Below are 12,615 nucleotides of genomic sequence, written 5' to 3'. Positions count from 1 at the left end.
CATCATTCACCATGATCAAGTTAGGCTTTATTCCAGAGATGCAGGGATGGTTCAATATATGTAAGTCAATAATTGTAATAAAACAAATAAATAACTTAAAGACAGAAACCACATGGTCATCTCAGTAGATGCAGAAAGGGCATTTGACAAAATATAAAGTATTCATATTTAAAGTCCTAGATGGAATTGGTTTGGAGGGAACATACCTCAACATAATTAATGCTATATACAACAAATCCATAGCCAACATTATTCTAAATGGAGAAAAACTGGAAACAGTCCCATTAAAATCAGGAACCAGAAGGGATGTTCACTATCACTCCTTTTCAATATAGTGCTTAAAACTCTTGCTAGAACAATAAGACAAAAGAAGGAAATTAAAGAACTACTAATTGAAGCTGGGCGTGGTGGCACATACTTTTAGTCCCAGCACTTGGAAGGCAGAGACAGGCAGATCTCTGTGAGTTCAAGGCCAGCCTGGCCTACATAGTGAGTTCCAGGTCAGCTGGGGTTACAAGGAGAACCTGTCTCAAAAACAACCAAAAACATTACTACTTGGAAAAGAAGAGGTCAAATTATTATTTGTAGATGATATGATATTATACTTCAGAGACCCCAAAAATTCCACAAGAAAACTGTTAGAATTGATTAATACTTTCAGTATAGTGGCAGGATACAAAACCAACTTACAAAAATCAGTAGCCTTTCTTTATACCAATAAAAAGCAGTCAGAAAAAGCACTCAAGGAAGCCATCCCATTCTCAATAGCCTTTTAAAAATATATGAAATATTTAGGAATAAACCTAACCAAAGGCATTAAAGATCGCTACAGTGAACATTTCAAAACTCTAAAGAAAGAGATAGAGGGGCTGAAAAGATGGCTCAGCGGTTAAGAACACTGGTTGTTCTTGCAGAAGACCAGGTTCAAATCCCAGCACCCACATGGCAGCTAACAACTGTCGGTAACGCCAGTCCCAGAGGATCCAACAGCCTCTTCTGACCTCTGTGGGCATTGCACAACATGGGTACATTTACCTACATGCAGGTTTTAAATTTTTTTTTAAAAAAAGAAAGAGATTGAGGAAGACACCAGGAGATGGAAGGACCTCCCATGCTCATGGATTGGAAGAATCAATATTGTAAAAATGACCATCTTACTAAAAGCAATTTATACATTCAATGCAATCCCTATCAAAATACCCATGACATTCTTCACAGACCTTGAAAAAATCATCCTAAAATTCATATGTAATCATAAAAGACCCCGGATAGCCAAAACAATCTTGGGCAAAAAGAACAATGTGGGGGGAATCACCATACCAGATCTCAGATTATATTACAGAGCTATAGTCATAAAAACAGCATGGTACTGGCACAAAAATAGATACATAGATCAATGGGACATAATAGAAGACCCAGACATGAGTTCATGTAATTTCAGCCACCTGATTTTTGACAAAGGTGCTAATAACACACAATGGAGGAAAGACAGCACCTTCAACAAATGGTGCTGGCAAAATTGGATCTCCACCTGCAGAAAAATGAAACTTGACCTTTATCTTTCACTCTGCACAAAAGACAACTCCAAACAGATCTACAATGGAACCTCTACATCTAAGACTCATGGAACATGGCAGAACAGGGGATAGAGAGAAACCTAGTTCAGTCCTCAACTCTCACCAGTGAAGCTTCCTTATACAAGAGAGTGTGATGCACACAGAAGGCCACAACTGGCCAACTATTTAAAAGGCTAAGAGACTGCAGAGTGTGTATGCCTGGATAGGACTCCTATATCAAACCTCTTCCAAGGATGGCTCAGGCACTATTGCAGAAGAGGGGTGGAAAGATTGTAAGAGCCAGGGTTGATCCATGGACATAGGGAGGCAGAGTCTTTCAGGCCACTGGAAGCTTGCACATGTGAACTTGTGGCAATGGTGGCATTGAGCACAGGGTCCATACCAACTCAATCAGGCAAGGGCCCAGGGAGGAGCGAGGGAAAAGGGTGATAGGTGGGCCCTAATCTGGGAATTATTGGAGACTGATTACTCTTAGGTAAGGGAGAGTAGGCCTTACCAACAACCTGTATGTGGGCTGACTAGGCTCCGGTGAATGAATTTGCACCAAAGGACATCTGGGTATAAATGCTTGACTGGATGGGACTTAACATGTATGGTGGAATACATGAATTCTGGGGGGAGGGGGAATGGATGGGAGGGGGGTCTGAATTTGGTTAAATTATACAAAATGTTCAATAAAAATTTTTTTTAAAGACACCACATGGAAAAGTCCAAACTCCAGCAAGAAGAAGTGGGGTTAGACTCTCCCGATAGCAGGATCAGGAGCATGACAGAAGGCCACACTGGAAGAAGTAGCCTCTGAAAGGGAGATGGATGTGACTTTTATAATAGCCACAGCTGGGTTGACAAGGATGAGGAAGAGGTAACGGTGATTGCAACCACTTCCACCTTTTCTAGGAAACAAGCTTTATGGAATAAGTCTATACCAATATTTAGAAACTGATGTTTAAAAACAAAAATAAATAAGATGGGCGTGGTAATTGTGTCTGTAATCCCAGAACTTCATAGCTGGGGCAGGAAAGCTGCTGTGAGTTTGAGGCCAGCCTGAGCCCACCAAGGTAGGCCACAGAGTGAGACTTCACCTCAGAAAATCAGATAAAATATCTTGCTGGTTAAACTCTTTCCTTAGTCTCCTGCAGCGGCAATATAAATTATATCCTGAGTCTGATTCTCAACCTAGAGACAAAAGCAGACTCTTCTGAGACAGCACTTGAAGGAGTAAAGAAGAAATGTTCATGATCTGTTAACATGTGTCCAGGGAAAGCAGTCTAGCAACAATTCCTCTGAAGCCACCCAAAAGATCTGCAGCTGCCCTGGAACAGAATTAGCTCCCTTTGCCATGCACATGGACATCATCTCCAGATACCTGAGGCCTGAAGGGAGGAAGTACAGAATGGGCCATCATCGGACCTGCCAGATCTGAGAGCTTGACACTGCAAAGAGGCTCATCAGCACACAGAGAAACCAAGGACTGTGGGGGCCCCGTTGGTGTTTCGGCTTCACCAGGTTTAAGTCTCCAACTACTCAAACACTAGGCTAGGTACTCAGGTGAATGCATTTTATACATAGGATCAATATTCTTGATCAGTGGACTTTAAATAAAGGAGTTTGTCCTAGATGATCTGGGTGGAAACGATTAAGTCATTTCAGCAGACTTCACACAGCTAGGATATGCCCAGATTCTAGCATTAAAGGAACTTGGGCCATGCCAAGAATTCAATTTCCCTTCCTTTCTCAACAGCCTGACATATGGATTCTGGAAGAGCCTAGCCAGCCCCATAATCCCATAAACCAATTCCTTGCAATAAGTGTCTTAATGTCTGTCACCTACTGCTTCTGCCCACCCAGTTAATCTTCGCCTTATACACATAGTAAGGGAAGTGGTGAAACCCGTGATGAGCACCAAGGAGATGCCGGGAGGTCATCACAACTGTCATGTCATTCTCAGCCTTCATTCAGAGTCTCAGAGACTCCATCACTGAGAACTGCAACCAAACTGCAAGGTTCCTATGGGTCTAGGGAAGCACGACATCAATGGTGAGTGCTCAGGAGGTTCACAGCCTCTAAAATTATGCACAGCGTTGTCTGAGTAGCTCCCTGAGTTTCAGAAGCACTGCTTTAACAAATGGTCTTGAATCTCTAGCACACCTCGGAAAACCAAAACATAACCAAAAGTATCCAGACTGAGTCCAACCCATGTGGCTGTGGACTGTGCAGATTCACACAATGTATGTAGAGATTTGCATTGGCTTAGTGGGTACAATGCCTTGTGGAGATTTCCACCCACAAAGGTTTATGAGCACTAGTCAAAGAACTCAAAATAAAAACAAAACAGGATGTATAACCTTTGGCTTAGATCAAGTGCAATATAATAAAGTAAAATGCAGGCTTCACATGTTTTCTAAATATAGCACAATCTATCACCCCTAGATATTTTTGGAAGTTGTTTCTTTTTGTTTGTTTGTTTATTGTTGTTTTATGTGAATGAGTGCTTTTGCCTGCCTGTATTTAAGTGCATCCATGTTTTACAATGCCTGAGGAGGCCAGAAGAGGATGTCAGATTCCCCTGGAATTGGAGTTATGGACGGCTCTCAGCCGCCATGTGGGTGCTGGGAATCAAACCGCTGAGCTCTCTCCAGCCCCAGAAGTTGAACACAACAAACACTAATTTGGTTCAAATCAAAGAGACACTTTGCCTTTGTGACGTCTGTCAAGCAGTTGAAAAGCAGAATTCCTCAGAATGTTTTGGTCTGGGGGAAGTTTCCGCCAGGAGACTCACTACCCAGTGTTTGCCACTGCCACCAACTCTTATCCAGAGAGGAGCACTCTGGTGAGACAACACTAAGATTGGGCCACAGTTCTATTCACTCTGAGAAATCAACTATGAAACCAAACATTTCAGAAACCAAAGTACTCTTATTTTACAGCTTAATTATTAGCATCCTTAGTTCTAAAAATCAGTATGTATTCATTACTTTTCTGTTGCTGTGATGAAACATCATGATCAAAGGCAACTTAAGGAAGAGAATCAGTTCTGTCTTACAGGTCCAGAGGGGGATCCATAACAGTGAGAAAGACATGGCAGCAGTCATGGAGCAGGAAGCTGAGCGCTCACAGCTTCAACCACACACAGACAGCAGAGAGAGTGAACCAAATGGACCTCCTCCAGCAGGGCTGCACCTCCTAGAGGATCCATAGTCTCCCGACACACCAACTGGGGACCTGAGACCACACAGGACAGTTCTCACTCAAGCCACCACATAGCACCATAGGGCCTCCATCTCTGAAGGGTCTTTTACTGACAGGAAATACTGTCAAACCATTGTTTCTGTTCCTACAGCCAGCTGCTCCCCTACACAGCGGTGGGGAACACGAACTCAAGTGGTGACAATTCACAAAGAAAACTCACATAAAATTGTTTTTAAATAACAAAAAAATGGGAGGGGGCGATGAGGAGAGGTCTCAGTGGTTAAGAGTATTCACTATGACAGCAAAAGGACCTGAGTTCAAATCCCCAGCACCCACACAGAAGTCAGGCATGACCACACGTGCCTGTAAATCCCAGTGTTGGAGAAGCAGGGACAAGACAGCCTAGCCAAACAACAATGTTTAAGTCCACTGAGAGCACATGTCTCAACAGGTAGATGGCTTAGTGGGAAAAGGCAGCTGCTGTACAAGCCTGATGACCTGAGCTTGCACCAGAACCCACATAAAGGTTGGCGAGAACAGACTTCACAAAGCTGTCCCCTGACCTTCACATGCACGCCGAGAAATGTGTGCCTGCATACAATACACACACACACACACACACACACACACACACACACACACACACACACACACACACACACACGTACGCCAGACATAAACACAATAATAATAAAGAAAAAATTTTAAACAAATTTGAAGAACAGTAAGGTGGAGAGCTATCGAAGAAGACTCCCTACACCCTCCTCTGGCCTCTGTGTGTACATGGATGTGCACACCCTCCCACACACATACACAACAGAAACCAAAAAAAGTAAGAAAAAGGAAAAATAAATGCTGGAAGGCAGATCCATTAGAGCCAATTTGCAAAACACAACAAAATGAGGAGAAAGTCAAGCCTCCACGACAACCCCACAACCTCGTAGTCTTCTATACCCGAAAACAAATGAGATACTGGAAATGTCAGAAAAGCACTTCACAGTCCTGCTTTTCAAAGGGATGAATGAGCAGTAATGAAAGAAGAAAATCAATTCAGGACCTAAATAAGACAGTCAGCAAGGTAGATGGAAAAAGTCAGCAATTTTAAGGAGAAATTTTAGAGCACAAAGGAAAAATTTTGCAAGGAAATTGAGATTTTGAAAGAGAACCAAACAGCAATGCTATAAAGAAAGAACCATCCAATCAAATTAGACAGTGAAGGGCATGAAGGTGCTAAGGAGAGAGCATGGGGATGGAGGACAGGAGCATAGTGACGATACATCTAAACACCCCTGTGACTCAGGGATATGTTCAGTAAGTCAAATCTAAGAATCCATAGGTTAGAACATAAACATGAGGTAAATTCCAAAGGCACAGACTATCTATTCAATGAAATTATAACAAAATATCCCAAATCTAGAGGGCAAAATGATATCAAACACAAGAGTCATTTAGAACCCCAAATAAACATGACTAGAGGTGACCTTCTCTATGACAGATCATAGTCAAGATGCCAAATGGCAATTGATGGCTGCTGGGAGAAGGAGAGACAGTGTCTTACAGGGATGGGACTCTTGGTGGGCCCAGTGGATGGACCCAACACAAATCATACTCTATAGGCCATATATATGGGGCTGGAGAGAAGGCTCAGCAGCTAAGAACACTGGTTGTTCTTGCAGAAGACCCGGGTTCGAATCCCAGCATCACATGGCAGCTAACAACTGTCCGTAACTCCAGTTCCAAGGGATCTTATGGCCTCTTCTGTCTCCGCGGGCATTGCACGACATGGGTGCATTTACCTACATGCAGGCAATACACTCATACACATAAAATAAAAATAATAAAATATTCTTTAAAAAGAGAGTACGTTAAATTGGGTGGGGACAGTGGGGGCAGTACATAGGGGAGGGGATCGAAATACTATCAAACTATATTGTATGAAAAGCACAAAAATTCAGTAAAAATATAAAATTTTAAAAACACAAAGCAAAACTTCCAACACACCTACAAAGGGAGACACATGAGAATACCATGAGATTTATCATCAAAAATCTAGAAGCCAGGAAAGCATAGAATTATGTATTTCAAGCCCTAAATGTAATGGACTGCCAACCAATATCGCAAAATTCAGTAAAGTTATCTTTGGAAATTAATGGAGAAAAAAGACTGTTTCAAGATAAGCACAAACTAACTCATGCCATGCCAGCATTACAGAAAATGCTTAAAGAAATACTGTACAGGGGCTGGAGAGACGGCTCAGTGGTTAAGAGCACTGGCTGCTCTTGCAAAGGACCCAGGTTCAATTACCAGCACCCACATGGCAGCTAAAAACCATCTGTAACTCCTGTTCCAGGGGAATCTGACACTGTCTTCTGAGTTCCAGGGAAATCTGACAAGTAGGCAATACACTCATACACAAAAATTAAAAATAATAAATAAAATACGTTTAAAAAGAAATACTGAGGACAGAGGAGAAGAAACACAGTCTCATTACAAGAGCACAAGTAAGAGCTAATTTCATGAGAGGAACAGATGACCACAGGAAAACTAAGAAGCAAACCATAATGTCCAGCACAGTAAATCAGCAAACCCCTAGCATAAGTAGAAGGAATAAAAGGACAAGCAAAAGAGCTGGGCATGGCACACACCTTTAGTCCCAGCACTTGAGAGGCAGAGGCAGGCAGATCTCTGTAAGTTCAAGGCCAGCCTGGTCTACATAGCAAGTGTCAGGTCAGCTGGGGCTACAGGGAGACCCTGTCTCAAAAAGAACCCCCCCAAAATAAAAGACAATCAAGAATACAACCAACAAAACTTCTCAAAAACAGCCTTAAGTGCAAATGTCCTCAACTGACTGCCAAAATGTCACAGTCTACTGGACTGAATTAAAAAAACAAAATTCAATCATTTTCTGTATCAGGGCTAAAGAGAGGGCTCAGCAACTAAGAGCATTGGACACACTTACAGAGGACCCAGGTTCAGTTCCCAGCACCCATGTGGCAGCTAACAACCATCCATAGTTCTAGTTCCAGGGAATCTGACACCCTCTTCTGACCTCCACAGGCATTGCATAACACAGGTGCACTTACATACATACAGGCAACATATTCACACACATTAAATAATATAATATGAAAAAATTATAATTTGCTGTCTCTAAAAACTGCATGTTATTAGCTAAGACACCCACAAATGAGAGTCAAGGGGTGGAAGTAAACCTGTCAACCAAATTGAAGCTGAAAACAAGCTGCCACAGCTATTCTGATATATTACAGAAGACTTCAAACGAAATGAGTAAGAAGAGATAAAAAGGTCACTGCCTATCAATAAAGGGAACACCTCATCAAGAAGACAAAGCAACTGTAAATATGTATATCAGATGTTCTGGCTCTAAATTCCATACAACAAACACTAAAAGGCATAAAAGGTCAGAGAGATCTTGATACAATAATAGGTCACTTCAATACCCAACTCTCATCTACCACATGACCTACTATAGCATTCCTGGGTATATATCCAAAAGACTCTGAGACATTATACTACAGAGATACCTGCAGATCTGTTTATTGCATAATGAAAAGGTGGTACTGTAGTCCAAGAGACTCCCAAAATAAAACAGGCTATTGCCACAGCCCTTGATTGCCTCCAAGAACTTGAAGGTAAGACCCTACTGCTGAAGACAGGAAATACTTTGGACACAGGACTTGAAGCAATCAAGCTGGAACAGACCTGGAAGTCTCCTCCCTCAAGACTAGCTCTCATAGTATCAGAAGATACTATACAAGTTGCTAAGGGGAAAAAAAAATCAATGTTCCAACCCAGCTACAAAGCCTAATAAACACAACAATGACTAGCACAGTAACCCATTTCTTTTTTTTTTTTCTTTTTCTTTTTTGTTGTCTTTTTAAGACAGGGTTTCTCTGTAGCCCTAGCTGGCCTGGAACTCACTATGTAGACCAGTGTGGCCTTGAATTCACAGAGATCTGCCTGCCTGAGTGATGGGATTAAAGGTGTGCATCACCACACTCAGTAAACTATTTCTATCAGTACAGTAGCGGCACTTTTATCTTGAGGGTAATCAATAGTTATCTAACTGGCCTGCTCAGTGGGGGAAACTCACATGTGGTACTGTAAACATAGCCAAATACATATGGCTGGAGAGGTGATAGGGCCTAGAGAAAAACCTACATCTATGTCTGTCACAACCCCAGACAAATGAAACTTCTTACTCTATGCTAAATGTGCGTCCTTATATTTACAGAAAAGTATACCTCTCACTATTCATCAAAGAAGCTAGTTTTTGCAACAGATGGAGACTATTACAGACTTCCATAATTGGTCAAACACACAGAATAAGTGTCTGTGAGATGCCCACTTCTAAGTGACACATCTACAATGCAACCTCTATACCTAAGGCTCAGGGAACACAGAAGAACAGGGAGCATAGAAAATACTAATGCCCGTTCAGCATGGAAGAAGCCAGAGCTGTCTGCATCCCAATTCCCTATTGGTAATTTGGGTAACCCCTTCAGAGGATGGTGTGGTAAGAATAGGAGGTAGGAATTGGCTAGGTAGTTAGGGTAAAAAGACCCCAAAGAAATGTCACCAGTTTCTTGGCTAAAAGTCAAAATGTCCTTGGCCTGTTAGCAACATACTCTGTTCCAAGGCCAAAAATGTCAAAAGTATTTGAGCGCTTGTAACTAACCCTTAAAAGATTTTAGGGTTACCGCTTCAGAGCGGGGAATGTTGGAGGGGAGGGATGGGCATGGATTTGATCAAAGCAGCTTATGTGCATGTATGAAATTCTCAATAGAGTTTTTGTAAAAACAAAAAGAAAGAAAGCAAGAAAAAGAAAACACTAATGCATCACTCAGTTCTCACCAGTGAAACTTCCTCACGTAACAGATGGTGATTAACATAGAAATTCACAGCAGGACAAAATGTAGAGAATAAGACACTGCAGAGTACATGTCCCTGGATAGGACTGCTGTATTAAACCTCTGCCACTCAGGGCTTGGGGACAATTGCAGAAGAGGAGGAGGAAAGACTATAAAGCCAGGGAAGGTGGATGACTACAAGAAAACAGTTTTCCAAGTGGCTGAGAACTTGCTCATATGCATAAGACCTATGCAAACTCAAACCAGACAAAAACCCACCCCAGAACTGGGGAAGTGGGGAAGAAGCCCCAACCATAACTGAGGAATATTTGCAACTGATCACTGCTGGGTGAGGGAGAGTTGGTCTTCTTTAGGGGAGTGACACTAGATAGACTGACTAAGTGACATTTGGGGACACAAACTGGAGTCAATAAGCCTTAGCAAACATAACAGAATGCAGCAAATGTCTGGCAAGGATGCTGATGGATGGGGCAGATAGGGGGAGGGGTCTAAATATGATCAAGATGTATTATATAATATGCACATGATCTCAATTTTTCATTTTTATGTGTATAAGTGTTATGCCTGCAAGTATGTAAGTGTACCTGTGTCATGGAATGCCCATGGAGGTCCGAAGAGGGGTCAGAACCCCTGAGACTGGAGTTATGATGGATGTTATGGGTGCTGGGATTCAAACCCGGATCTTCTGAAAGAGCAGCCAGTGCTCTTAACCACTAAGCCATCTGTCCTAGTTTGTTCTTCATTGTTGTGACAAAACACTCTGACCACTACCAACTTGGGGAGGAAAGGGTTTATTCATCTTACATCTCCCGGGTCACAGTTCATCAGGGAGCCCAAGATAGGAACTCAGGGCAAGAACCTGGAGGCAGGAGCTGGAGAACAGGCCATGGAGGAATGTTGCTTACTGGCTTGCTTCCCTGGCCCCTCCTCAGCTTGCTTTCTTATCCAACACAGGCCCACCTGCCCAGGGGTGGCACTACCCACAGTGGGCTGGGCCTTCCCACATCACTCATCAAGAAGATGCCTCTCAGACATGGCCACGGGCCAGTCCAATGGAGGCAATTCCCCAATTGAGGCTCCCTCAACCCAGGTGTGTCAAGTTGACACTAAAGCTATCCAACACACCATCTCTCCAGGTACATAAAAAATTTTAAAGAAGAAAATGTGGTACATACAATGCAATTTTAGTCAGCCATAAAGCAGAATGAAATCATGGCGTCACAGGGAAATGAATGGAACTGAGGATCTTAACATTACATGAAGTAAACCAGACTCAGAAAGAAAAATATGTATTTTCTCTTGTATACAGGCCCAGATTGATATATTTGTGTGTGTCCCTCTGTGTGTGTGCCTGTATAAACATGAAAGTAGAAAGACCACCATGAAAGGGAAAAGATCTTAAGTAAGGGAAGAGGTCAGTAAAAGAAACAGTAACAGAACAAATGTGACATAAAAGCAGAAAGGGAAGTCCTGGTGTGGAGAGAGGAAACCGGCAAGAGGGGCAGGACACACAAACGGGACTGCGTAAGAACAAGGTAGAACGATGTGCATGCGTGGAAATGTCATAATGAAGCCCATTACTTTGTATGCTGACGTAAAATTAATTTAAAAATAGGTAAGAGCTACACTGTGCTGGATATGCACATCTATACTGTCAGTGCTCAGAAGGCTGAAAGAGGAAGACTGCAAATTGGATGACAGCCAAGCCTACTGAGACCATACCTCAGTAAAAACTTTGACATATAAAAACATACTAAAAATAAAAATATATACATAAAGCCTACTGAGACCATACCTCAATAAAATCTTTAACATATAAAAACATACTAAAAATAAAAATACATACATAAAGCTCCAAGAGGCCAGCCCTTCAGTTATCTGAGGGTGACTCCAGCCTGTATTTTTCAGAACTGCTATTGCAGAACTCTGAGTATGCTTTTTGCAACTAGAATGCCTTACTACTCAGGACAATGGGTCAAAATCACGAGAGCCATCACATACGCAGTGCAGGAAGGGTCCAAGGTCTCTCCGGATATATGAAAATGGATGTATGTGGATTTTTTTACACAACTGCTAATTATGATAAAACAACCAACCCCTCCCCCAGCCTCCATTATTGATGGTTTTAAAAAAAAGATGAGATTTTTAGAGGAAATAAGTTAGGAACAGGGAAGAGGAGACTATGGTCAAAATATAAGATATACATGGGGTGGGGCTGGAGAGATGGCTCAACAGTTAAGAACACTGGTTGTTCTTGCAGAAGACCCGGGTTCTAATCCCAGAATCCACATGGCAGCTAACAACTGTCCATAACTCCAGTCCCAGGGGATCCAACAGCTTCTTCTGAACTCCATGGGCATTGCACAACATAGGTGCACTTACCTACATGCAGGCAATGTACCCATACACATAAAACAAAAATAATAAATAATTAATTTTAAAAAGATACACATGTATGGAAATGTCAGAATTAAACCCATTGTTTTATACAGTGACTATATGCTACTAAAATATGGAAAATAAAAAAGAGGTAAGTTGCCTCAACTCCATGTCATCTGAATAGGAAACAAATATACAACTTCTTAATTTTTTTATTTCATGTATATGTGTTTGCCTATATGTATGTATATGTACCACATGTGTGCCTGGAACCTGTGGAGGCCAGAAGAGGGTATCAGAGCCTCTGGAATTGGACGGTTGCTGGCCAGCATATGGATCTAGGAACCAAACACAGGTAGGTCATCTATAAGAGCAGCAAGTGCTCTTAACTGCTGAGCCATCTCTCCAGTTCCCAAACACACAACTTTAGAAATAGGATAACGTATTCTCTGAATGCCTTAGTCACTAGTCTGTAGAAAACATTTTAGGACTGGATCAGCTTAGAAGTAGAGATACTTGTGGAGGTCTCTCCCATTCTAAATTTTTTCTTTTGGATACTTACTACACATGAGTATTTT

At 41.9% G+C, this 12,615-nt stretch overlaps 1 protein-coding gene across 1 annotated transcript in view; it reads right to left on the bottom strand.

Moving 5' to 3' along the window:
* The window catches only part of LOC103740061 (CD109 antigen-like), a gene marked incomplete at its 3' end in the record, with an annotated part of 109,300 nt that overhangs the window by 19,580 nt on the left and 77,105 nt on the right, over positions 1-12,615 (bottom strand).

Source organism: Nannospalax galili, unplaced genomic scaffold, assembly GCF_000622305.1.
Source record: "Nannospalax galili isolate Female #2095 unplaced genomic scaffold, S.galili_v1.0 scaffold961, whole genome shotgun sequence".
Classification (NCBI taxonomy): Eukaryota; Metazoa; Chordata; class Mammalia; order Rodentia; family Spalacidae; genus Nannospalax; species Nannospalax galili.
Note: the sequence above shows the minus strand (reverse complement) of the source record. Positions and strands in the feature narration are given on the sequence as shown.